This window comes from Pyrus communis, chromosome 12 (assembly GCF_041283825.1).
Source record: "Pyrus communis isolate YQ-2024b chromosome 12, ASM4128382v1, whole genome shotgun sequence".
NCBI classification, from domain to species: Eukaryota; Viridiplantae; Streptophyta; class Magnoliopsida; order Rosales; family Rosaceae; genus Pyrus; species Pyrus communis.
Window position 1 is genome coordinate 13042728 of NC_142576.1, and position 24186 is coordinate 13066913.

Consider the following 24186-nt stretch of genomic DNA (forward strand, 5'->3'; position numbering starts at 1 on the left):
AAATCCAAATCCTAATCAAATAGGTAATTATCAAAATCTCTCCACCAAGCAAGGAATCCAACCAAGAAGTCAAATCCAAACCCAAATAGAACACCAAGCAAAAATAGGTAACATAAACCTAATTTCTCCATCATCCAAATTTTGAACAGTAAAATCCAACAAAACGTGGATAATGGATATAAAGGATTGAGTCCCTTATCTAGATTTTTCTAAGGTATGAGAAGATATGAGATACCTAAATTAATTTATTTTTTCCACTCTTTGGATGCTAGTAAACACATGAATCGGATTCTTACTCATTACTTTCAAATCTTTGAAAGTCAGTAAGCAACAGAATGAGATTAAATCCATTTCTTACAAATTCATTTAGCAACAGAATAGAAATTCTTTTTACAAATTAATTAATTTTATTAATGATGGTAAAATATATGTGGACTAACAAATGATTATAGCCAAAAGGGAGGAAACTTATAGGATCTAGACAGAACAGCTGAATACATAAACGATCCCAAAATTAAATTCAAAATAAAATAAATTGAAGAGCCATAGATTGAGAGATCACCTTCTAACACTCAAAACCCTAGATGACAAAAGATATAAGCATTTGTGCATATTACACTCTATTCAAATGTTGAATTTATGGATTTATTTGTTCTTATGTTATTGTTTGTAATGAACTAGCTAAGACTAGAACTAGCTCATAGGCTATATAAATTACAACTGTTATAGTAGATGTGTGTTTTAAGTTGTGCACATGTTGTGCATGTGAGTTGAGTCATGTTGAAAGTGTTAGTGGGTTTGCAACGGTTATCTTACTCATTCCTATTTGCTAAGTAATTGAATCTAAGAGGAGCAACATATTTCATCTTCCTTGATCAACTAATTCAAATTTGCATCGATTTTCAGTTTTAAATTTATAAAATCAAAGCCTAATTCGAATACAAAACACTAACACCTTTTGGTAGTGGTGCAGTTCCAAAAATCAAGATGACAAGGTTTTGAGTTTAGATGTTAATTTGATGCTCCATGAATTGTTTTTGGCTTTGAATCACTAATGAGATAGAGAAAGTTTAAATTTGAAATTTTTAGAAAGGAGGCATTGTTTATTTACTAATCTTCTTGAAAAAGGGAAAGATTGTTCATTTGTTTTTAATAAATGGACTAAAAATAGTTTTTCTTAAAAAAGGCATTCGCTATTTTTTTTTTCGTTTTTAATATATATTATGGACTAAAAATAATGGGAAAATAGTTTCGTGTCCTTAGAAAAAAAAAATGCATGTGTCTGTTGAATAATTTAAAATGACAAAAAAAGGAGAGACATTACTAGGAATTGAACCCACAATCTCATAAATAATAAATACCACTGCTACTAAAGAAACAATTTGATAATTAATCAAACTATTTACTATTTACACAATGTAACATAAACTCATATAAAAGTACCTTAATATTTTTGGTGTCTCCAATTTTTTGGGGCTCGGACAGTCGCCCTGCCCGCACTGGGTGATAGGAGCATGTTTATGCGACTTAGTTAGCTTGTTTTCTTGAATTTACATTGTTAGTTTCCATTTATTATAGTGTTTTAAGCTATTTTCGTGTGTTTGTAGGTCCTAATGGCAAAAGGAGCAAGAAAGTGCATTTTGGAGCTATTTGGAGCAATTTTGGGCATGGAATGGATAGCTTGCATATGGAGCAAGGTGGATGGACGAAATTGAAGTCAAAAGAGGCTAGGAACATGCTACAAATCTGGAGAATCAAGTTCAAGACAAAGAAGATAAGGAAAGAACAAGAAACATGGAACATTATCCAAACAGCCTTATCTTATCCAAACCTTATCCTATCTTATCCTATTCTAATTTTTTTGCACCTTAATTTCAGTTGCAAAGAGGATTTAATTTTACATTTATACACCTAGATATATGGTTCTAGAACACCTTATCTGCTCTTAAAAATGAGCCGCACCCTTCCCCTTCTAGAAGTCCTAATTTCTGCCACAACACACATTGTTTCTAGAAACCCTAGAAAGGTGGTGCCTCTCCCTCTTCTAGAAGCTCTAGAACCTGCAATCCTTTTCCCTTTCCTCCTTGGTCTTTGCCGTGTAACCCTAGTCCTTTTCCCATGGGATTGTGCAATCCTTTTCCCTTCAGAAATTGTGCAAAACCCTAGCCTATAAATACACGTCTTTGCCGCATATATTAAACCATCCATTCATTCATTCATTCATTCATACATTTATCCATAAAACACCCTAATTCACCTTAGTGCCGCAGCAAGAAAGGAAGGAGAAGAGGACTTATACAATCTGCCACCATCCAAAGGGAGTGCCGCAAGCTTGCCATTGGAGTGTGGAGTGCTTCTGGGTCCTTTCTATCCTTAGTTTTAGTTCAATGTTTATTTTAATTTGGTTTTCAATTATGATGAATATGAGGAACTAATTTCTTTATAGTTGGAGGTGAATTCGAAGCCATGATTATATGTTTTATATGAATTGATTACATCCAGTTAGTCTCTTAAGTCTTGAATGTGATTTACTTATCTGAGTTATCAAAACTTGTTTATGTATGTTGATTGAGGGTCGACACTTACTTTGCATGTATGAATTTGATGCTAGAGTATAAGGGAGTTTCACCTAATCGTTATGAACTTATATTCACAAGTAGTGGAAGTCACTAGTCATGATTGTGTTAAGTAAATCCTTGGTATGAGTATCATGCTTTTCATAGTTACGAATGCCTTGTCAATGCTTATGGTTTTCAAAGAACTTAATGACCTTTGATATGTCTTTCTATCATGCTTTTCATAGTTAGGGAACTTAATAAGATAATTTGGTTATGATGCGTATCCCATCCAAATCAATAAGTTAAGGAAAATCTGAAAGTTAATTTGTGCTTTTCATGGTTAATTTGGGGCATTGTCATTCATAGTCTAAAGGAATAATAACTGGAAATTGGTTTATATGCATATGTCATGTGTGGAGAAGGACCCTCTAACTAGCCTTTCACCCTTTTTAATTCACCAAATTCGTTTTTATAAAGTGTTTTATGCAAAGTTTATGCTTGAAGTTTTAAATTCGTCAAAAACATTCCCCTTTTCATTTAGTCTTGTTATTTGAGTCAAAATCTGTTTTCTTTTAGTCTTTTGAGTCAAGTTAAGTTTTATTTTCGTCAAAATCACTTGTTAGGTCTATAATTGAGTCTTTTTGATTGTTTGTTGCTGTTTTGAGTGTTTTGAGTCTATAGAGTCTAGTTTAGTGTTTTTAAGTCTTATTTGTGTTGATTAGCATCCTTAGTTAATCCCCGGTCTAGAACGATCCCTACTTACATATATACTACAATTGTCAACAATAGGGTTTAATTTGTGTATCAAGTTAATTTTCACATCAAATTTTGGTGCCATTGCCAAGGATTAGCAAACTTGCTAATCCCTTTTGTTTGTGTCGTGTCAAGGTGTGTCTTGTGTTTCTTTATGTCTTTCTGTTTGTGTTTGCCGTGCCCTTTAAGAGTTGATAGGAGCATATTCATGCGACTTAATTAGCTTGTTCTCGTGCATTTATGTTGTGTTTACTTAGCTATTTTAGTGTTTAAGGCTACTTTTGTGTATTTTCAGATTATAAGGCCAAAGTGTGCAAGAAGATGCAAATTGGAGTATTTTGGAGCGAAAGAGGAATGAATGAGTTGAAGATTTGAAGAAACGACGAATTCTTACTCCAACGATGAATTCTTACCAAAACGAGGAATCCTACTCAAACAAGGTTTCCTACTTGAAGTAGGAAAGTTAACCCTAAGTTTCCCGTTTTGGTAACCTTTCCTAATCTAAACGTCCGTATTTTCTAGCCACTTTGTAAACCTTGTAGGTATTTTAGGACACAAAATGAAGGCCCTAGGCTCCTTATCCATCCTTGCCGTGCCCTTTTATTTTCTTCCCTTCCCTTGCCGTGCAAGGGAGGGCAATTTTGTCCTAGGGTTGCTCTTAAAACACATGCTTTTAAACCCTAGCCGCACCTTTATATTTATGTTTTAATTTCCTATTTTCGTAAGCCTTTGATTTAATTTTAAATAAGCTAGGGTTAGTTTTCTGAAATCATACATTTTCCTAACCCTAGCCGCACCATCCCATAATTTCCCACCCAGCCGTCACTCCCATATGGATTCAGCCATTCACCCTAATCCTTGCTCCCAAAAAAAAAAATACATCTTCACGCAGCCACCATTTCCTATTTTCTTTTAAGCCGTGCCCCCCCCATTGACCATTTTCAACCTAATAAACCAAAAAGAAAATCTGCCGCAGCCACCATATCCCATTTATTTGATTCTTTCCACCCGTGCATTCCATAATCATTAAACCTAATGCTCCCAAAAATAACATGCTGCCGGGGCCTCCCATTTTATTATTGAACCCTTTTTCCCATTCCAATATTTTTCAGCCACAAAAGAATCATTCCAGCCGCACTTTCTCCCCACCAATTCCAGCACTCATCCAACACAGCCGCACCTTTCCTCCACCCTCGCAGCCACCTTACACACCTTCCTCCATCACTCCACCACCTTGCCGCACCACCACACTTCCCTAAATCCATCCCCAATCCAAAATAACATCCAAATCATCCATTTAACCTCACTGCCGCAGCAAGGAGAAAAAGAAAGAGGACTTAGACGCGTAGAAATTCAAGTGGATTCGTTGGGCGTTCTAGGTGTAATCAATCCTTTGTGCTTTATGTTTAAATTCAATTGTATTTCTCTTTTTGTGAACATGAGAGGCTAAACCCCTATTTAGCTAGGGGGTGATTCGAAACCATGTTTATGCTTGCAATATGATTTGATTACTTTTGGTTGGAATTTCATGTATTGTGGATTCAATTTGTTTAACTGCTTGATCGATAACTTATTTATGTATGTTTATTGAGAGTGCACGCTTAATTTTCATGCATGAATATGACGCTAGAATATAAGTGAGTTTCACCTAATAGTTATGAACTTATATTCACAAGTAGTGGAGGTTGCTTATAAACAATCGCGTTAAATGAATTCTTGGCACTAGTTTCATGCTCATCATAGTAACAAATGCCTCGTCAACACTTATAGTTTTCATGATGCTTAATGATCTTTGATTGTATCTTTATTGTGCTTTTCACGTAAAGGACTTTTGGAGAATGTTTTGAATTGTGTTGCGCTAACCCATCCAATTCATTAACTTAAGGAAAACTTGACGGTTAATTTAAGCGGACCTAATTAACCCGGGGTGTTGAGTTTCCTAATTCATCGAAAGACCAATTGAAAATCAAATTGTATGCAAGTGTAACATGTGTGGAGAAGAACCTTCTAGCTAGCATTCATCCATATTTTCATCACATTCATATTTACATTCTGCCTTTAAATTACAATCTGTGCATTTAGTTTAATTTCGTCAAAACCTCAATCCCCCTTTACTTTAGTGTCTAATTTAGTTAGAAAGTGTCTTAGTTTGTGTTTATAAGTGTTTGTATTCTTTGAGTCTTTTGATTTGTTTTAGTGTTTTATTGTTTAGTTTTGCATTCTTTGAGTCTAGTTTAGTGTTTTTAATGTTTGTTTTACGTTTTTTAGTCAGTTTCCAAGTGATTTAGTAATCCCTCCTAATCCCCGGTCTAGAACGATCCCTACTTGCATCTTTACTACAATTGTCAAAAGAGGGTTTTAATTTGTGTGCTTATTTAGTTTGCATCAAGAGTGGTTACTGATTTGTTTTGATTCTTTGTTTCAGGTACTAGTTTATGACTCGTAGTTCTTAACATATTCGTGCAAACATCTTGGAGTTTAACGACGATTTTGAACGAACTTTGAGAAGAAAGAGGAAGCAACCAAAACCTAATCCACCTAGTTCAAGTTCAGAGTCCGAATCTGAAATGAGTTTGAATTAAAGTCTAGCTTGTTGCATCACATTCCCAAATACCATGGGCTGTCCATGGAAGATCCAAACAAGCATCTTAAGTAGTTTGAAGTGGTATGTTCAAGCATGACACCTATTAATGTCGATGGGAACATTTTGAAGATGAAAGCCTTTCCATTATCTCTTTTGGAAAAGGCTAAAGATTGGCTATACGAATTGGCACCCGGAACTGTCACTTCTTAAGAAAGCATGAAGCGAGCATTCTTAAAGAAGTTTTTCCCAACTTTGAGAGTCATTCTCTTGAGGAAGAGAATTAATGGCATTCAACAAAACCAAGGGGAGTCTTTTCCAGCGTATTATAAGCGTTTCAAGACTCGAGTTGCATCATGCCCTCAACATCAAATGAAGCAAGAGCTTTTAATTCAATATTTCTACGAGGGACTCCTTCCAATTAAGAGACAAATGCTAGATGCCTCGGCATAGGGTGCTTTGGTTAACAAAACACCGGTGGCTGCCAAGATCTTAATTGCAAACCGAGCCTTGAATGCACAACAATGCGAAGGTGTTGGACAAAGAGACATCCCACAGCAGCAAGTTAATGAGGTAAGTTCAATAACCGAATTTCAATCTCAATTAGCTAACCTCACTAAGTTTGTATCTTAGGTTGCCGAAGGATGCAAAATGCAAGGAATTACACCAAGTGTGTGTGGCGTGTGCTCTATGCAAGAGCACTTCAATCATCAATGTCCCCAATTGATAGAGAATGGAAGATGGGAAAGCGTCAATGCCATAGGTTATCAAGGCCAAAATTAGCAAAGGAATGATCCATACTCAAATACATATAATTCGGATAGAGAGATCACCCAAATTTCAAGTGGAGAGAACCTCAACAACATCAACAACAAGGAGGATTTCGACAGCCACCCCCTGGGATATATCAAAGGCCATTCGCACAATCTCAACCTCAATCACAAACTGCTCAACCAAACTCAGGTTCGTTATTTGATAATGATCAAGCTATTCAATTGCTAACTTCTATATCACAAGGATTACAAAATCAAAATAATAGAATAACAAACCAAGACAAGGAGATGAATGACATAAAGAAGCAAATAGGGCAGATTTCAGAGTTCCGTGGGCAGTTTTGAGAACAAGGCAAACTTCCTAGTTCAACTATTGTGAATCCAAAGGGAGGCTTTGAAACCACTAAGGCCATTATGTTGAGAAGTGGTAAGAAGCTTGGAAATCACCCAAAACCATCCAAACAAGGCCTTGATGAGGAGGAAAAGTTGCTGCAAGAAGAAGAACAGGAAGCAAAGGCCATGGTAAGGGAAGACAAAACCTTGCCGTAGCCCCCTAAGGCCCCAAAACCGTCATAAACCACCAAGGTAAGTCCAAATTTGAATTCTTCTAGTTCTATTCCACTAAATATGCCCTTTCCTAGCTGGTTTAAGCAATCAAGAAGGAAGAGAATGAGAAAGACATTCTGGAAACCTTTAGGAAAGTTCAAGTCAATATCCCGCTCTGTGATGTAATCAAGCAAGTTCCTAAGTATGCCAAATTCTTGAAAGAGCTTTGCACAACAAGGAAGAGGATTTCGAACAAGGAAGTGGTCTAGGTAAGTGAGAATGTTTATGCGGTGTTACAAAGGAAACTACCACCTAAATGCAAGGATCCGGGTAGTTTTACAATTCCTTGTGTTATTGGCAATACTAAGTTTTAACATGCTATGTTAGACTTAGGAGCTTCAAATAATGTCATGTCTTACTCAATTTATGCATCTATGAACTTAGGAGAGCTTAAAAACGACGGTATGATTATTCAATTGGCTAATCGTTCTAATGCATATTCGAAAGGAGTTTTGGAAGATGTGTTCAAGGGGACGTTAACAATGGAATTTGAATGGTGTGATTATTCAATTGGCCGATCCTACTTGGGAGACCCTTCATGAAAACAGCTCGCACCAAGATAGATGTGTTCAAGGGGACGTTAACAATGGAATTTGATGGGGAAGTTATTGATTTCAATCTTTTTGAAACTATAAAATATCCTAAAGATGATCATTCTTATTTTTCTATTGATATATTTGATTCATTGGCGCAGGACTATCTTGACTCCTTGGAGAGTGATCCCCTTGAAACGACCATTACAAAAGGAATGTGACTCAAAAACCAAGGGGCAGGAAATGACCACACCGATGGCATACATGAAGAGGTCTTTGCCGTGCCTACATGTGAAGATGAGGCCAAGATGGTTGCTGCACTTAAGTCATTGCCACAACACCTTGGTAAGCCACCAATCCCAATTCCAATTCCCATTTCTACTAACAAGTTGTTACCTTCAGTGATTCAAGCACCCATTCTTGAGCTTAAACCCTTGCTAGATCATTTGAAGTATGTCTATTTGGGAGAAAAATAGACGTTGCCCGTCATTGTTTCTTCATCCTTCACGGCAATGGAGGAGGAGAAATTGATTCAGGTGTTAAATGAGCACAAAACAGCCATAGGATGGGCCTTGGCCGACATTAGAGATATTAGCCTTACAACTTGCATGCATCACATACTTCTAGAGGAGGGGGCCAAACTAACTCAAAATGCTCAACGCCGACTCAACCCTCCAATGATGGAAGTTATGAAGAAGGAAATTATCAAGCTTCTCGATTGTTGAGTGATTTGTCCTATCTTGGATAGCCATTGGGTTTCGTCGGTTCAAGTTGTTCCAAAGAAATAAGAAGTTACAGTGGTGAAGAATGCCGAGAATGAGTTGTGCCAACTCGCATCCAACCAGGTTGGAGAGTTTGCATTGATTATAGGAAGCTCAACACCACCACTAGGAAAGATCACTTCCCTTTGCCGTTCATTGATCAAATGCTTGAAAGGTTAGCCGGTCATTCCTTTTATTGTTTTCTTTATGGTTATTCGGGATATAATCAAATCGTCATAGCTCCGGATGACCAAGAAAAGACCACTTTCACGTGCCCCTTTGGTACTTTTGCCTATCGTCGCATGCCATTCGGTTAATGCAATGCACCTGCCATATTTCAAAGATGCATGGTAAGTATCTTTTCAGATTTTGTGGAGAAGATTATTGAAGTTTTCACGAATGATTTTAGTGTTTTTGGTGATTCGTTTGATGATTGTTTACATAATCTCACTTTAATCTTGAAAAGATGCATTCAAACTAACCTTGTTTTAAATTGGAAAAAATGTCATTTCATGGTAAAACAAGGCATAGTTATAGGTCACATTGTTTCGGCCAAGGGTATTGAGGTTGATAAATCAAAAATATATCTTGTACGCTACTTACCCTCTCCTACTTCGGTTAGAGAGGTTCGTTTTTTTCTTGGACATGCAGGATTCTATAGGTGATTCATCAAGGATTTTTCAAACATTTCCCAACCCTTATGTCGACTTCTCCAAAAAGATGTACCTTTCAAGTTTGATGAAGCATGTGAGAAAGCCTTCAAACACCTCAAGGAGATGCTTACTTCGGCCCCCATCATTGTTCCACCAGATTGGAGTATTCTTTTTGAGCTTATGTGTGATGCCTCAGATTATGCATTAGGAGCTGTTTTAGGCCAAAGGAAGAACAAGCAACCACATGTCATCTATTATCCATCCCAGACCTTAAATGATGCTCAATTGAACTACTCCACAACGGAAAAAGAACTTCTTGCTGTTGTTTTTGCTTTAGATAAGTTTTGTTCTTATTTACTTGGTACTAAAGTTATAATCTACTTTGATCATGCAGCGTTGAAGTACTTACTTACGAAGAAGGAGGCAAAACCAAGGCTTATTCGTTAGATGCTTCTTCTCTAAGAGTTCGATATCGAAATTCGGGACAAGAAAAGAAGTGAAAACGTGGTGGTTGACCACTTAAGCCGTATGGTGCATGAAGAGGATGCCATGCCTATCCCAGAGACATTCCCTGATGAGCAGCTATTGTCCATTGAGGTAAGTGTGCCATGGTATGTCGATTTAGTGAATTATTTGGTGTCTAAACAAGTTCCACGCACTCTAAATAAACACCAACATGATAAACTTAAGAAAAAGGCTCGTTTTTATGTGTGGGATAATCCTTATTTGTGGAAATATTACGCTGATCAAATCATTCGTAGATGTGTGCATGATTCTGAATTTCATTCAATTTTAACTGTTTATCACACTTATGCATGTGGAGGTCACTTTGGCACTCAAAGGACTACACGTAAAGTACTTGAATGTGGTTTTTATTGGCCTACTATCTTTAAGGATGCTAGAACTTTTTGCATAACATGTGATCGTTGTCAAAGAACCGGAAATATTGGTTCAAAAGATCAAATGCCGCAGTCCTCCATCTTTGTTGTCCAAATTTTTGATGTTTGGGGTATTGATTTTATAGGTTCTTTTCCTTCATCTTATGGTTTTGTGTATATTTTACTTGCGGTTGATTATGTTTTGAAATGGGTGGAAGCAAAAGCCACCTGTACTAATAATTCCAAAGTGGTTGCAGAATTTGTGAAAACTAACATATTTCCAAGATTTGGAATGCCAAGGGTTCTTATAAGTGATGGGGGTTCCCATTTTTGCAATCAAACCATTGAGGCGCTGCTCAAGAAGTATAATGTCACGCATAAGGTGGCCACACCTTATCATCCTCAAACAAGTGGGCATGCCGAAGTTTCTAATAGAGAAGTCAAGCAAATTTGGAGAAGACCATAGGGTCAAACCGGAAAGATTGGAGCTTGCGTTTGAATGATGCATTGTGGGCGTATCGTACGGCCTACAAAACACCAATTGGAATGTCCCCATTTCGGCTCATCTATGGGAAACCATACCATCTTCCTGTTGAATTGGAGCACAAAGCACATTGAGCCGTCAAAACTTTCAATATGGACATAGATGCTGCTGGAATTCATAGGAAGCTTCAATTGAATAAGCTTAAGGAGATAAGGAATGAGGCTTATGAGAACACTTGCATTTACAAAGAGAAAACAAAGGCTTTCCATACAAGATGATTCGCAGCAAGATGTTCTCTATAGGGTAGAAAGTGTTACTTTTCAATTCTCGCCTTCGATTGTTTCCTGGTAAGTTACGTTCTAAATGGATTGGTCCTTTTGTTATTACTAATGTTCTTCCTTATAGTGCAGTCCAAATTCAAAGTTTAAAGATCGGAAACGATTTCAAAGTGAATGGACATTATTTGAAGCCATACTATGAGCACTTTGAGGAGCATGTAGTGGAGGATATACCCGTCCATGCCGTGGGCTCCAATGAAGCTTAAAAGGAGGTCCGACTGAAAGACGTTAAAGCAAGCGCTTCTTGGGAGGCAACCCATACCAATAAAGAAGACCTAGGAATCTCCAACACTCCACAACCAGATTTGCGTTCCTAAACCCTACTCTTTATTGCTTTTCTTTTACCATGATTGTCATGTTTCTTAGTTGTGTTAGTTGTTTGTTTTCGTTTGTTTGTGAGTCTATGCTTAAAACATTGAAGACAATGTTTGGTTTAAGTGTTGGGGGGGGGGGGTAAACAAGCTGTTTTTGCTTGATTTTCGTGGGATTTTATCACCTATCACTTCTAATGTTGTTTCTCACTGTTTTTAAGTGTTTTTAGTATGTTTTGAAGTGTTTTTATGTGTCTTAAACAGAAAATCCGAAAATTTGAAAAAAAAATAAAAAAAGAGTGTTTGAAAAACCCAAAAAGAGTTGTTTTCAGAGTTGTTTTTGTTTTTGTGTTTGCTTGTGTCTTAGGATACCTTCCAACACAATGATGAGGATTTGGTTTTTAATTGCATGACTGTTAAAGAAAGTTACATAGATGGATGGAAGTTTGATATGCTCTTTGATTTATGCTTAGTTGTAGTTGTCGTTTACGAATTCACATGTAGTCAGAAAATGGAAAAAATCAGTTTTTGTAACATGCTTGAAGGAAGAAACTCAAACTAACGCTACAACCCTGAGAGACTTGAGCCTAAACTTTATTTGGAGAGTTATTAATCTTGATTTTTCGTTTTCTAAAGTTGTTGCATGATCTCATTATTCTTTGCTTGGTTGCTACTTAGAATGCATTTCATCACTTTAGTTCCAAATACTAGAACTTATGACCATTTCATTCTAAGCATGATATTGATTGCATAACATACAATAAGATGAAGTTGTTTAGTTAAAAGCAGAGCTAAAAAGCCTTACCCTTTGCATATGTATCGTAGGTTTAACCCCTTTGAGCCTTAGTTAGCCTATTTTCTTTGTTAGCCATATTATCCTTACCTAGCATAGAATAGGATTATCCATACCCTTGTTCTTAAAGTATAGTGGAGCATGACTTAGAGGGAATTTCTTTTGTTCTACAAATTGCAGAAAAACAAAGGTGGGGAAAGGTGTTTTTATGGAAATCTAGTAGGATGTACGTGTAGTGTGCCAAAGAAGAAAGAAAAGGGCACAGAAAAAAAAATATGTGAAAAAGAAAGAAAAAGAGAAGAAAAAGTTGAAGAAAAAGAGTTGAAAATAAGTGAGAATGAACTCACAAGTATTGGTCGTTGAAGAAAGGGTCCAAAAGTTTGAATCAGGCCCTAAGTGTTGTGTGAAGTTTCCCTTCGTGTTTAAAGTCGATTTCTGCATTCAAAAGTGAATTCTAATTGCTTACTTCATTACTTTGCTTACTATTGCTTTAAGAACTTTTGTTTATCCTAACATTTCTTTGTTAGCCAATACCTTAGCCTCGTTTCAACCCTTTGACTTCTATCTTGATTGTTATGTGTTTCAATATATGGAGTTTAAAATTGGTTTGAGCATATGGTATCCCTGGTTCTCGCATCTAAGTAGTGGCATTCCATTCATGAGATCATATACATGTTTATGTTAATAATTCCAGAAAGTGCCTTCTTTGATTATACATATGTGAGTGTTAGTCTACATGTTTACATCTATCTTGTCACATATACCTAGTGTAGGGAGTGCAGTCAGAAAGTCTGTGTGCAAATATAGAGTATATCTGGTAAGGAATTGAGTGAATTCTCTAAGGCATGTTACTACATTCAAAATGTTGTTTTAATTGATTAAATACGAGCTAGTAAGTGGTGACTACGGTTAAGTATATGCTCGAGGGTAGGGATAACTAAAATCTTTGGGGGTAGTGATTTTTAACATGTCATTTTGCATTGGAAATCCCTGAGGCAATTGTTGGAAGGTTTAGGTTATGTTTTGTTTGTTTTGTTTTGCTCGAGAACTAGCAAAAGCTAAGTGTGGGGGAATTTGATAGGAGCATGTTTATGCGACTTAGTTAGCTTGTTTTCTTGCATTTACATTGTTAGTTTCCATTTATTATAGTGTTTTAAGCTATTTTCGTGTGTTTGTAGGTCCTAATGGTAAAAGGAGGAAGAAAGTGCATTTTGGAGCTATTTGGAGCAGTTTTGGGCATGAAATGGATATCTTGCATATGGAGCAAGGTGGATGGACGAAATTGAAGTCAAAAGAGGATAGAAACATGCTACAAATCTGGAGAATCAAGTTCAATACAAAAAAGATAAGGAAAGAGCAAGAAACATGGAACATTATCCAAACAACCTTATCTTATCCAAACCTTATCCTGTCTTATCCTATCCTAATCTTGTTCCACCTTAATTTCAGCTGCAAAGAGGATTTAATTTCAGGTTTATACACCTAGATATATGGTTCTAGAACACCTTATCTGCTCCTAAAAAGGTGTCGCACCCTTCCCCTTCAAGAAGTCCCAATTTCTGCCACAAAACACATTGATTCTAGAATCCCTAGAAAGGTGGCGTTTCTCCCTCTTCTAGAAGCTCTAAAACCTGCAATCCTTTTCCCTTTCCTCTTTGGTCTTTGTCGTATAACCCTAGTCCTTTTCCCCTAAGATTGTGCAATCCTTTTCCATTCAGAAATTGTGCAAAACCCTAGCCTATAAATACATGTCTTTGCCGCATATATTAAACCATCCATTCACTCATTCATTCATTCAGCCATAAAATACCCTAATTCACCCTAGTGCTGCAGCAAGGAAGGAAGGAGAAGAGGACTTGTGCAATCTGCCACCATCCAAAGGGAGTGCTGCAAGCTTGCCATTGGAGTGTGGAGTGCTTTTGGGTTCTTTCTATCTTTAGTTTTAGTTCAATGTTTATTTTAATTTGGTTTTCAATTATGATGAACATGAGGAACTAATTTCTTTATAGTTGGAGGTGAATTCAAAGCCATGATTATATGTTTTATTTAAATTGATTACATTCCAGTTATTGTCTCTTAGGTCTTGAATGTGATTTACTTATCTGACTTATCAAAACTTGTTTATGTATGTTGATTGAAGGTCGACACTTAATTTGCATGCATAAATTTGATGCTAGAGTATAAGGGAGTTTCACCTAATCATACTTTACATAGTTACGAATGCCTTGTCAATGCTTATGGTTTTCAAAGAACATAATGACATTTGATATGTCTTTCTGTCATGCTTTTCATAGTTAGGAAGCTTGATGAGGATAATTTGGTTGTGATGCGTATCCCATCCAATTCAATGAGTTAAGGAAAATCTGAAAGTTAATTTGTGCTTTTCATGGTTAATTTGAGGCATTGTCATTCATAGTCTAAAGGAATAATAACTGGAAATTGGTTTATATGCATATGTCATGTGTGGAGAAGGACCCTCTAACTAGCCTTTCACCCTTTTTAATTCACCAAATTCGTTTTTATAAAGTAATTCGTTTTTATAAAGTGTTTTATGCAAAGTTTATGTTTTAAGTTTTAAATTCGTCAAAAACATTCCCTCTTTCATTTAGTCTTGTTATTTAAGTCAAAGTCTGTTTTCTTTTAGTCTTTTGAGTCAAGTTAAGTTTTATTTTCGTCAAAATCACTTGTTAGGTCTAGAATTGAGTCTTTTTTATTGTTTGTTGTTGTTTTGAGTGTTTTGAGTTAGTTTTGAGTCTATAGAGTCTAGTTTAGTGTTTTTAAGTCTTATTTGTGTTGATTAGCATCCCTAGTTAATCCCCGGTCTAGAACGATCCCTACGTACATATATACTACAATTGTCAACAATAGAGTTTAATTTGTGTGTCAAGTTAATTTTCACATCATTGGGCCTGGGCTGGCCCTGTACTTTGTGTTTGGTGAATCTAAATTACCATGTACGTTTAAGATATGGTGTTGAAGAAGAGGCTAGTTTTTGGATTTAATGGCTTCCAGATCAAACAATGATTCCATTACATAATTATCTGAATTTATTCTAAAGTATTTGTCTTCTGTATTTCTATAGTGATGGTTTAAGGGCTGTGATTAGTATTTTAATTATTTGTTAGTATGTTTTCTAAATAAAGAAAAAAAATTCCTAAAAAAAAAAAAAATCAAAATGTTCACTATTTGATTTTTCCACATGCTGTTTGTTTCTCAATATGTTACTATTTGTTAGTGTTTCAATATTTTTGTATTTAATTGATTAAGTTTGTGTCTTTACAGTTTTAAAAGGAAGTTTCAAGCGTTTTCAAATTCAGGACAACAAGCTATACACTTCAAGAAGCTGTTTAGAGTTGTGGTCCAGTTTTGATTATGCCTAATTTTTATTTTAAACTTAAATTTTTTTTTTAAAAAAAAAAAATGATTTGGGGTTACTAAAACTTCAAAAACACATCCTGCAATTAAATGCAGGGATTGTGGGGTCTAGGAAGAGAAGAAAATGGAAATGGTAGCGCAACACTACTACTACTAATAGCATCACGAAATTGACTTTTGGGTAAGCTTCCACTCTCTTCTACGTGTAATGGGTAACTAGAGTTGTAAACCCTACTGTTGAACACTTAATATGGTTGCACATACATATAGAACTTTTTGCGTGTTTAATAAGCTTTCAAACACCGCAACATCTTGCGGGGCACCTACTAGTGAATTGTGAAATTTGTTCTACTTATTGATGAACAAATTATATTTCTCGCAAGTGCAAGAATCGATATGATAGTATAGCAAGCAAATATGAGTGTCGTACACACAAAGATTTGTAAAGCTACCTAATTGAGTCCAATTATGCAATACCCACAAGAATAAAAATAGCGAAAACAACTAAACTACGAAATTCAAATAATTAACCAAAGAGAAGTTGATTTAAGATCAAGTAATCTAAAGTTCGATAAATTAAAAAGAGAATTTGGGTAATTAATTTCTAAAAACAAAGGTTGAAACACTAGGTATCCAACTTCACCATATCAATCCAATTCTATGTCATTAGATAACTTAGTAAGAACAATTCAATTCAGGTTCTAGGGTTCGTTCTTTCTTTATTATGATTGTCCGTTAGGCGTCCGGGTGTAACCAAGTACTTTTAATCATCAACTTAACCATGGCGTCTAGTTTAAGTCAGTAATAAAAAAAATCCATTAAGTGCAAGAAGAACAAAGAGAGCCAAAAAGTGTCTTAGCATGGAACAACAATTCATTCACCCAAGAGAGCTATCTCAAGGCTAAGCATGTGGCGTCTACTATAATCTTGTCTCATACGTCTAAAAATTCATATTAAAGGTAGCTAATCAATAACATGATCATAAAAATTCATACCAACACTAATTAACTAATTAACTTTGTGTTAAATTTGAATTTTGAATTGGTTTGTTTTTTGGAAATTGGAGACTAATACAAAACTAGTACAAATAAGTGATAGCACAACATTTATACATTTATATTACCTTTATTTCCTAAGTTTTATGCTATGTTTTCTTGTGAAATCGGTTGTTTGATATGTCTAGTGTGTATTTTGTAGATAATGGACCATAGAGAAGACTTTGAAGTCATTTGGTGATTTTAAGGCTAAAAAGGATCAAAGTTGGGAAGAACTGAAGTCAATAAGTATTCCAACGATCATCAGATGCTAATTTGTTCAATCTGCAATTTAATGGCTGCTATTTGAAAATTATAACTGGAGCTGGAAGGTGTTGCACAGAAGTGTCATATTCGTTGGGTGGTCAGAAATCCATCAGGACGAACTGGGTGTCTAGTTTCGGCAGAATTTTACAGATCATGATTCTGATGCTTCCAGAAGAAATTATACTTGTTTTAGTGCGAGAAGGTCAGTTCAGGAATTCTACATGATTCTGAATAATTAAAGTTCAGTTTGAGTCAGGAAATCAAAGGATAATAATATTGGGACTCCTATTTGGGCTGGAATTTAACAATTCGGCGAAGGCTAGCCTGAACTCTATTTTTCTTTTACGTTTATTTACATGAGGTCTGAGAATGAGCAGTAGCGTTGTGGGAAGGTGACTCACTTCATCAGATTGTTTTAGACGATTGACCTAAGGAGGAAATCAGACACCAAGGGTTCTCTAAGTTTACGTTTGTTTGGCTTCACTACCCTTCACTGAACTAGACTGGACTAGTTTCTAATGCAATCCCGTGTTTGTCTGCAGCATGGACTAAGTTTAACGGTATTAAGTGGGACTTGCGTCAAATAATTCCCTCGTTAAAAGGTCTAGCAAGGCCCCCCAAATACGAGAGGACTAGCTAAGACCGTTGTCATCTTCATGCTCGCTCGCTTTTTCCTGCTCGCTATCCTCGTCCTGCTCGCTTGCCACGTCCTACTTAACTACTTCGATTTCCCCTTCTGCTCGTCCTAATCACACGTTTTCCTTTTGATCTCCCTTTCGATTTCCCCTTCAATTTCCCCTTCTGGGTTGTTATGAAATCTAGGTGCGTTTTATACTATGAAATTTTCTTGTTCTTCAATGATTTCTCTTTCTAGGTATTTTATGATGTTGTTGTATGGATTTGATTTCCCATTCTAGGTATTTTGTGATTTACCCTGCTTCAGCTTTCCATGCTTAAAGTTATCTATGGCGAAACCCTAATTTCATAAATTGAGTGAAGCTGTGAAGAAGGAATCGAAACTTGCTACCCCCAAATTTTGTGGGGTGAGAGGTTTGAATTTTTAACAATTTTGGGACATTTGAGTTGTTGATTACATTTAAACAGTCAGGTCACTACTTTCAATTTAAATTCTCCAATTCAACTATGGAAATAAACCAAGACAAAAGGTTAACAGAAAAAGGGAAAAAAAAAAGCTAGAGGCATTCATAGAGCTCGTGGTGTGGAGTATAAGGTGAATAAAGAAACCCAGAAAAAGTATGAGATAATAACCTTTTGTGTTTCTCAACTATGAATTTTCATCTGGGTTTTTTCCAATCTCCCCAAAAAAAGCCTTCCATTTTCTTCCCCAAGTCATTATTTCTCAGCATTGCAGAATCTGAATTTTGTTCTTTATACTTTGTTTTGGTGAATTATGAAAAAAGAAAAATTCTAGATGGGTATTTGTTGCTATAGTGACTTACTAGTTACGGAGAAAAACTGGAGAAGGAGGATAATTTTTGTAATTTTTTGTGTTTCCATGGTAGCTTATGGTTGAAAGGGTTGTTTGTTTATGCAAATTGCAATGATACAATACACAAAAACTCAATATTTTCTTTCATTTCCAAGCGATTGCAATTAAGTTTGGTGTAATTTTATCATTTGATTTAATTGTGGGTATTGTGCAGTTGAGTTTGATGCTTCAATTGTTAATTTGCAATTTCACTAATTTTTATTATCCTGCTTCTTAGTCTGACACTGCATCAAACGATTTACTAAGTCAGTCCAACTTAGTCTATTCTACGCCAGTCCAGCTTAGTTCATGAAGCTAGTCCAGTCCGAGATAGTCCAGTGCAACAAACGCACCCTAAGGGTTTTTCAATATCATTTTCAAACTTTGTTTTTATGATTTTCATAACTATGACATTTTGTGATTTGATGGCTATGAGTAACTAAATTCTTTACTAGGGAGCCGATGTAGCCTTTATGATGATTCTCTATCTTAGTTAACTTTATTCTTTTATCAATTCAAAGGTTTCTATTTTCATTCATTGTGCTTAAATCATTCTTTATGATCATGTTATTGATTAGCTACCTTTAATATGAATTTTTAGACGTATGAGACAAGATTATAGTAGACGCCACATGCTTAGCCTTGAGATAGCTCTCTTGGGTGAATGAATTGTTGTTCCATGCTAAGACACTTTTTGGCTCTCTTTGTTCTTCTTGCACTTAATGGATTTTTTTTATTACTGACTTAAACTAGACGCCATGGTTAAGTTGATGATTAAAAGTACTTGGTTACACCTGGACGCCTAACGGACAATCATAATAAAGAAAGAACGAACCCTAGAACCTGAATTGAATTGTTCTTACTAAGTTATCTAATGACATAGAATTGGATTGATATGGTGAAGTTGGATACCTAGTGTTTCAACCTTTGTTTTTAGAAATTAATTACCCAAATTCTCTTTTTAATTTATCGAACTTTAGATTACTTGATCTTAAATCAACTTCTCTTTGGTTAATTATTTGAATTTCGTAGTTTAGTTGTTTTCGCTATTTTTATTCTTGTGGGTATTGCATAATTGGACTCAATTAGGTAGCTTTACAAATCTTTGTGTGTACGACACTCATATTTGCTTGCTATACTATCATATCGATTCTTGCACTTGCGAGAAATATAATTTGTTCATCAATAAGTAGAACAAATTTCACAATTCACTAGTAGGTGCCCCGCAAGATGTTGCGGTGTTTGAAAGCTTATTAAACACGCAAAAAGTTCTATATATATGTGCAACCATATTAAGTGTTCAACAGTAGGGTTTACAACATATATGTAGAATGATGTTTACAACTCTAGTTACCCATTACACGTAGCAGAGAGTGGAAGCTTACCCAAAAGTCAATTTCGTGATGCTATTAGTAGTAGTAGTGTTGCGCTACCATTTCCATTTTCTTCTCTTCCTAGACCCCACAATCCCTGCATTTAATTGCAGGATGTGTTTTTAAAGTTTCAGTAACCCCAAATCAATTATTTTTTTTTTTTTAAAAAAATTTAAACTTAAAATAAAAATTAGGCATAATCAAAACTGGACCACAACTCTAAACAGCTTCTTGAAGTGTATAGCTTGTTGTCCTGAATTTGAAAACGCTTGAAACTTCCTTTTAAAATTGTAAAGACACAAACTTAATCAATTAAATACAAAAATATTGAAACACTAACAAATAGTAACATATTGAGAAACAAACAGCATGTGGAAAAATCAAATAGTGAACAAATCATGATATTTTTTTTTTTAGGAATTTTTTTTATTTATTTAGAAAACATACAAACAAATAATTAAAATACTAATCACAGCCCTTAAACCATCACTGTAGAAATACATAAGACAAATACTTTAGAATAAATTCAGATAATTACGTAATGGAATCATTGTTTGATCCGGAAGCCATTAAATCCAAAAACTAGCCTCTTCTTCAACACCATATCTTAACCGTAAATGGTAATTTAGATTCACCAAACACAAAATACAGGGCTAGCCCAGGCCCAATGATGTGAAAATTAACTTGACACACAAATTAAACTCTATTGTTGACAATTGTAGTATATATGTAAGTAGGGATCGTCCTAGACCGGGGATTAACCAGGGATGCTAATCAACACCAATAAGACTTAAAAACACTAAACTAGACTCTATAGACTCAAAACTAACTCAAAACACTCAAAACAGCAACAAACAATAAAAAAGACTCAATTCTAGACCTAACAAGTGATTTTGACGAAAATAAAACTTAACTTGATTCAAAAGACTAAAAGAAAACAGACTTTGACTTAAATAACAAGACTAAATGAAAGGGGGAATGTTTTTGATGAATTTAAAACTTAAAACAGAAACTTTGCATAAAACACTTTATAAAAACGAATTTGGTGAATTAAAAAGGGTGAAAGGCTAGTTAGAGGGTCATTCTCCACACATGACATATGCATATAAACCAATTTCCAGTTATTATTCCTTTAGACTATGAATGACAATGCCTCAAATTAACCATGAAAAGCACAAATTAACTTTCAGATTTTCCTTAACTCATTGAATTGGATGGGATACGCATCACAACCAAATTATCATTATCAAGCTCCCTAACTATGAAAAGCATGATAGAAAGACATATCAAAGGTCATTATGTTCTTTGAAAGCCATAAGCATTGACAAGGCATTCGTAACTATGAAATGTATGATTAGGTGAAACTCCCTTATACTCTAGCATCAAATTCATGCATAAGTGTCGACCTTCAATCAACATACATAAACAGGTTTTGATAACTTAGATAAGTAAATCACATTCAAGACCTAAGAGACAATAACTGGATGTAATCAATTCAAATAAAACATATAATCATGGCTTCGAATTCACCTCCAACTATAAAGAAATTAGTTCCTCATGTTCATCGTAATTGAAAACCAAATTAAAATAAACATTGAACTAAAACTAAGGATAGAAAGAACCCAGAAGCACTCCACACTCTAATGGCAAGCTTGCGGCACTCCCTTTGGATGGTGGCAGATTGTACAAGTCCTCTTCTCCTTCCTTCCTTGCTGCAGCACTAGGGTGAATTAGGGTATTTTATGGCTAAATGAATGAATGAGTGAATGGATGGTTTAATATATGCGGCAAAGACATGTATTTATAGGCTAGGGTTTTGCACAATTTCTGAATGGAAAAGGATTGCACAATCCTAGGGGAAAATGACTAGGGTTATACAACAAAGACCAAGGAGGAAAGGGAAAAGGATTGTAGGTTTTAGAGCTTCTAGAAGAATGAGAGGCGCCACCTTTCTAGGGATTCTAGAAACAATGTGTTTTGTGGCAGAAATTGGGACTTCTTGAAGGGGAAGGGTGCGGCACCTTGTTAGGAGTAGATAAGGTGTTCTAGAACCATATATCTAGGTGTATAAACCTGAAATTAAATCCTCTTTGCAGCTGAAATTAAGGTGGAACAAGATTAGGATAGGATAAGATAGGATAAGGTTTGGATAAGATAAGGTTGTTTGGATAATGTTCCATGTTTCTTGCTCTTTCCTTATCTTTTTTGTCTTGAACTTGATTCTCCAGATTTGTAGCATGTTCCTAGCCTCTTTTGACTTCAATTTCGTCCATCCACCTTGCTCCATATGCAAGATATCCATTTCAGGCCCAAAACTGCTCCAAATAGCTCCAAAATGCACTTTCTTGCTCTTTTTGCCATTAGGACCTACAAACACACGAAAATAGCTTAAAACACTATAATAAATGGAAATTAACAATGTAAATGCAAGAAAACAAGCTAACTAAGTCGCATAAACATGCTCCTATCAAATTCCCCCACACTTAGCTTTTGCTAGTCCTCGAGCAAAACATAACCTAAACCTTCCAACAATTGCCTCAGGGATTTCCAATGCAAAATGACATGTTAAAAATCACTACCCCCATATATTTTCGTTATCCCTACCCTCGAGCATATACTTAACCGTAGTCACCACTTACTAGCTCGCATTTAATCAATTAAAACAACATTCTGAATGTAGTAACATGCCTTAGAGAATTCACTCAATTCCTTACCGGATATACTCTATATTTTCATACAGATTTTCTGACTGCACTCCCTACACTAGGTATATGTTAGAAGATTGATGTAAACATGTAGACTAACACTCACATATGTATAATCAAAGAAGGCACTTTCTGGAATTATTAACATAAACATGTATATGATCTCATGAATGGAATGCCACTACTTAGATGCAAGAACCAGGGATACCATATGCTCAAACCAATTTTAAACTCCACATATTGAAACACATAACAATCAAGATAGAAGTCAAAGGGTTGTAACGAGGCTAAGGTATTGGCTAACAAAGAAATGTTAGGATAAGCAAAAGTTCTTAAAGCAATAGTAAGCAAAGTAATGAAGTAAGCACTTAGAATTCACTTTTGAATGCAGAAATCAACTTTAAACACGACGGAAAACTTCACACGACACTTAGGGCCATATTCAAACTTTTAGACCCTTTCTTCAACGACCAATACTTGTGAGTTCATTCTCACTTATTTTCAACTCTTTTTCTTCAACTTTTTCTTCTTTTTTTCTTTCTTTTTCACATATTTTTTTTTTCTGTGCCCTTTTCTTTCTTCTTTGGCACACTACACCTACATCCTACTAGATTTCCATAAAAACACCTTCCCCCACCCTTGTTTTTCTGCAATTTGTTGAACAAAAGAAATTCCCTCTAAGTCATGCTCCACTATATTTTAAGAACAAGGGTATGGATAATCCTATTCTATGCTAGGTAAGGATAATGTGGCTAACAAAGAAAATAGGCTAACTAAGGCTCAAAGGGGTTAAACCTACGATACATATGCAAAGGGTAAGGCTTTTTAGCTCTGGTTTTAACTAAACAACTTTATCTTATTGTATGTTATGCAATCAATATCATGCTTAGAATGAAATGGGCATGAGTTCTAGTATTTGGAACTAAAGTGATGAAACGCATTCTAAGTAGCAACCAAGCAAAGAATAATGAGATCATGCAACGACTTTAGAAAACGAAAAATCAAGATTAATAACTCTCCAAATAAAGTTTAGACTTAAGTCTCTCAGGGTTATAGCATTAGTTTGAGTTTCTTCCTTCAAGCATGTTACAAAAACTGATTTTTTCCATTTTGTGACTACATGTGAATTCGTAAACGACAACTACAACTAAGCATAAATCAAAGAGCATATCAAACTTCCATCCATGTGTGTAACTTTCTTTAACAGTCATGCAATTAAAAACCAAATCCTCATCATTGTGTTGGAAGGTATCCTAAGACACAAGCAAACACAAAAACAAAAACAACTCTTTTTGGGTTTTTCAAACACTCTTTTTCAATCTTTTTTCAAATTTTCGGATTTTCTGTTTAAGACACATAAAAACACTTCAAAACATACTAAAAACACTTAAAAACAGTGAGAAACAACATTAGAAGTGATAGGTGATAAAATCCCACGAAAATCAAGCAAAAACAGCTTGTTTACCCCCCCAACACTTAAACCAAACATTGTCTTCAATGTTTTAAGCATAGACTCACAAACAAACAAAAACAAACAACTAACACAACTAACAAACATGACAATCATGGCAAAGGAAAAGCAATAAAGAGTAGGGTTTAGGAACGCAAATTTGGTTGTGGAGTGTTGGAGATTCCTAGGTCTTCTTTATTGGCGTGGGTTGCCTCCCAAGAAGTGCTTGCTTTAACGTCTTCTAGCCGGACGATACCTCCTTTTAAGCTTCATTGGAGCCCACGGCATGGAGGGGTATATCCTCCACTACATGCTCCTCAAAGTGCTCATAGTATGGCTTCAAATAATGTCCATTCACTTTGAAATCGTTTCCGGTCTTTAAACTTTGAATTTGGACTGCACCATAAGGAAAGACATTAGTAATAACAAAAGGACCAATCCATTTAGAACGTAACTTACCAGGAAACAATC